Source organism: Choloepus didactylus, chromosome 1 (assembly GCF_015220235.1).
Source record: "Choloepus didactylus isolate mChoDid1 chromosome 1, mChoDid1.pri, whole genome shotgun sequence".
NCBI classification, from domain to species: domain Eukaryota; kingdom Metazoa; phylum Chordata; class Mammalia; order Pilosa; family Megalonychidae; genus Choloepus; species Choloepus didactylus.
In genome coordinates, this window is record NC_051307.1 from 112,637,539 (window position 1) to 112,642,539 (window position 5,001).

General features: G+C 36.6%; 1 pseudogene; it reads right to left on the reverse strand.

Moving 5' to 3' along the window:
• Positions 1–1,717: 1,717 nt before the first annotated feature.
• On the reverse strand, positions 1,718–2,251 carry LOC119521411 (annotated as a pseudogene).
• Between the last annotated feature and the right edge of the window lie 2,750 nt (positions 2,252–5,001).

The window sequence follows — 5,001 nt, forward strand, 5'->3', positions numbered from 1 at the left end:
GGTATTGGCTTATGGCCCCTGGGACTTGCGAGTGGGTCCCTCTTCCAAGCTGTCCACCCCCAGGTCCTCTGTTGAGGGATGACTGTGCTATGTCACTAGTGAGTGCCATCCCCCCAGGGCAGTTCTGGGCTGCAGGGCTGTGTAGGGGTATTCCCAGTCTGCTGAAAGGATAGCTGAATGGGGTGTGTTAATTCACACAGCTCCACCATCCCAACTCTGGGACAACCAGCTAAGGGTATGGGAAAGGCTAATGTCTACACCCAATTTTGTGGTGTGTGTGTGTGTTGTTGGAAACACTTCCTGTCACACTGGGTTGTCTGGGACAGCTCTGGGCTGTGGAGCGGGTGCCTGGCATGAGTGTTTCCTGGCCACTGCAAAGATGGCTGTGAGGGGACACCCCCCTTTTCTTGGGAAGTTGCGGGGTTTAGCAAATTTTCTCAGCCACTGGACTTATTGCCTTGTGTCTCAGAGCTCTCTTAGCTCTGCTCTTATCTGGGCCCAAATTGCAATTCCCACATGGTGCTTTGAGAAAACAGAAAAGGGAGAAAAAGTCAGAATGATGAGAAAGTATCTGTGGTAGATTGAATTATGTAACCCAGAAATAAATAGAATGTAATAGGTTCTCCACTAATTATTGGGTAAATTTATGAACTCTCTAGCTCACTGATTAGCATGAGGGCCATTTAAAGACTTTCATAGGCCCTAGACACTTACTTTGGAGACCCTAACCTGTATGGTCTCAAAATATCAGAGTATAGTCCCATAGCATATTAAATATTATTTTATCTGTAAAATTTGAAAAAAATTAAAATTCTCATTTTGAAATTATTTGGCTACTGTTGAATGGCAGAATTGATTGAAAGAGCAATTCATCATATTGAAGAAGAGAATAGTATCAAGGCTTATAGGTAAAATGAAATGCATTGTCATTAAATTCAAGGAAAAATATATAGGTTGGAAATATCTTGCTGAGGACATGCAAAATAAAGAGAAGTATGCTGAAATATCTAGTGTTCTTGCCATCACAAGAAGAGTGAGCCAAGACCACAGTTGGATTTTGACCAAAGGAAGGAGAGATTCTCACTCAGAATAAACTACACAAGCACCAACTCTGGTTACCTTAGTAACTAAACTCCATATCATTATAACATTATTACAAAGGAAATGGCCCATGAAAATAGCATAATTAGTAAATAGAGGTGGAACTCATGAACCACCACCCACCCCCTAGTAAAGGGTAAGGATTAAAATTTGGGATATTATTTAGAGGTTAATGGGGACTGCATGCTTTGAAATTCTTGGCTGCTGAAGACATGTTTATTCCCTATAGACTTAGGTGTGCATAAATAAAATGCTCATTAATCCATGTTATCTCACCTGTCTTAACTGATGCTTTCACTGGTTGGAAAGAAACCCTAGAGGAGTGTTAGAAGAGAGTAAAGAAAGTTATAAGTAATTCATTTAAATAAGATTAATCTTGAGTTCTAAAAAGTAATTATACATGGTTGGAAATTCTTAATGAGGTGAGAAAGTCTAACCAAAAAATTATTTTAAAATATAAAGAAAATGTTTGTAAATACTAAGAATGACATTGACACATTATAATTTATTCAAATATTTAATTAATTATTGATTGATTATGATTTGCTCCTTTTCATATTTTGAAACCAATGCATATATTTTTTTTAACATCTCCAGTGTTTGTACAATCCTTTAAAAACCTCACAGGCCCCAGGCCCTGTGCTTAGAGTGTGTAAAGAAACAAATAGTTGTGCTCAGTACTTGGCAATTGAGTTTGCATGTAATTCCTTCTCCAATGTCAGTCCATGGAGACACACTAAGGACATTCTTTCAGAGACTTTTTTTAAACTTATTATCAGTTTATTAAAATAGTTGATTTAAGCATCGACAATGAAGACTTCAGCCTCTGTTCCTGGCTCAATACTAATGGAAATAATCTGTTTAACAATCTTGGAAGACTGTGAAAATCAATGAGTTACTAATGGATTCTCATCTGGAAATGATCCCATATTAGAATCTTCACAACAGGGAGTTTGCCTTGTCTTGGAAGAAATCTGAACCAGTCCCATAACTTTTAGATTCTTTCCCTTTGCGCCTTCAATCAAGTCAGCACCTCCTTCTCCAGGGACTTCACATTCTGGCTGGTTAGAGTGATTCTAAGGTGGTGAATCACCAACTCCAGTTCCACAGGTTTCTTTCCTGTGTCCTTCAAACTTAGGGCTGTGCGCATCTTCCCTGCTGACTTGTTCCTTACTCAGAATGGCACAGAGTCAGGAGGAGCAGAGAGTCCGAGTGAGGCAGCAGCAGTGACCACATTTTCTTCAAGGAGGCTTTCAGAGACTTTTGATAGATAAGTGTAAATTCTACAAATATAGATATTGAAATTCTACCAGATGTAAGACCTTGTGCTGGTTCTTAAACATCTCAGTAGCCCTTGTCTTCAAGGGCTTTGCAGTAGAGTTCAATTGGGAAGACAAAGCAATCAAAGAGAGTCAAGACAATAAAATATGTACATAATAGCATGAGACAACAATAGGAAATAAAAGAAGAGAGGTAACAAGTAAAGCATAATTCATCTTCCACTTGAAAAATGTTTCTTGGCCTGGAATGCACTCCCCATCTGTGCCAGTTTGGATGTATTATGTATCCCAAAATGCTGTGTTCTTTGATGCAATCTTGTGGGGGCAAATGTATTAGTGTTGATTAGATTGGAATTCTTTGATTGAATGTTTCTATGGAGATGTGACTCAATCAACTGTGAGTGAAACGTTTGATTGGATAATTTCCATGGAGGTGTTACCCCACCCATTCAGGGTGGGTTTTAATTGGATTGCTGGAGTACTTTAAAAAGAACCACACAGGCCCAGAGGTAGAGCAGCTGTCAGTGACATTCTGGAGAGCAACTGAGAGAGACATTTTGAACTCGGCCATTGAAAGCAGAATTTTGCTCCGGAGAAGCGAAGAGAGGACAAACACCCCAAGAGCAACATTTTGAAGAATGCACAGGAACTGAGAGAGGAGCTAGAACAGAACCTGGAATCAGCAGATGCCAGCCACTTGCCTTCCCAGCTTAAGAGAGGTTTTCTTGGACACTATTGGCCTTCCTTTGATGAAGGTACCCAATTGTTGATGCCTTACTTTGGACACTTTATGGCCTTAAGACTGTAACTGTGTAACCAAATAACCCACCTTTCTAAAAGCCAATCCATTTCTGGTATTTTGCTTAATGGCAGCATTTGCAAACTGGAACACCATCCCATATCTCCAAAATTTATGTAATGTTTTTTATTTTGGAGCACTAAAATTACAAAACTTAGATAAAAGTTGCAAAAATAGTACAGAAACCTCCCATATATTTTTTTGCCCAGATTCACCAATATTAAAGATTTTCCACATTTACTTCATCATTCACTCTGTTTATGTAAACACGTGCTAACTTTTTTCAAACCATTTAAGAAGGGGTTGCATATATCATGTTCCTTCACTTCCTAATACTTTAATTCTTAATACTTAAGTAAAGTTCTTTTACTTCTTAATTTCTTAAGAATATTCTTTTACATAATCAAAATTTATTTCTCAAATTCAGAAAATGTGATAGTGAGGGATCCTTTTATATGGAATAGTCCATATTCCAATTTCATCAATTGTTCCAATATATTCCTTCATAACAATCTTTATTTCCTGATATAGAATCCAGTGCAGAATCATGTATTATATTCACTCCTCAGATCTCTTTAGTCTCCTTTAATTTATAGCAGTTCCTCAACTATTCTTTGTCTATCATGACATTGACAGTTTTGAAGAATACAGATCAGTTATTTTATAGTTATCCCTCAATTTGGGTTTATCTGATATTTCCTCATGATTAGATTCAGATTATGTATTTTTGGCAGGAATGCCACAGAAGTGATGCTGTGTCCTGAGAAGTGGAGGACATCCAGAGGCACATGTTGTCCTTTTGTCTCTTAGTGGTGATGTTAATATTGATCACTTGATTAAGATATTATATGGTTTTTCCACTGCATCCTTATTATTATTGTCCTTTTTTGTTTAACAAGTAAAAAAGTGTGTGGAGAGATATTTTGAGACTGTTAAGTGTCCCCTTCCTCATCAATATCACCCCAAATTTAGCAACCATTGATAAATTTTGCCTGAGACAATTTTTTACATATATTATGGTTGTAAAGAGTTACTTTCTAGCTCTATAGTTCCTTTTATATTTATTTGTTGGCATTCTATTGTAAGGAACAGCTTTTCCTTCTCATCCACCTGTCTTCCTATCTATCTGTGTCTCTCTCTGTCTCTCTCTCTTTTTCTTTGTTTTCTGTGTCTGTCTCTCTCCCTCTTTCCCATCATCTGTATGGGCTCATGGATCCTTATTTTATTCAATTGGTTATTTTCTCTATTTGTTTATTTTAATTTATTAAAATTAATTTATTAAAATATAAAATTATTAATATTTGGTAAAATATACATAACAAAAATCATTGCAACCATTTTAAGCAGACAATTCTTTGGCATTAAGTTCTTGACAATCCTATGTAACTTTCATCACTAGCTATTTCCAGGCTATTTTCATCATCCTAAATCAAAACTCATACTTATTTAGCAAAAACTTCCCATTCTTCCCTCCTGCCAACTCCTGGTAGCTACTGTTCTGCTTTCTCTCTTTATGAATTTGCTTACTCTAAGTATTTCATATAAGAAAAATCATACAATATTTGTCCTTTTGTATCTGGCTTATTTTACTCAGCATGATATCTTTAAGGTTCATCCTTGTTGTACAATGTACTAGCAATTTACTTCTTTTTGTGGCTGAATAATAGTCCATTGTATGGATATACCACATTTTGTTTATCCTTTCATCTACTAATGTACATTTCGTTTGCTTTCATCTTTTGACTATTGTGAATAACCCTGCAATGAATACTGTTGTACAAATTCTGAGTGCCTGCTTTTAATTTTTTTGGGTATATGTCT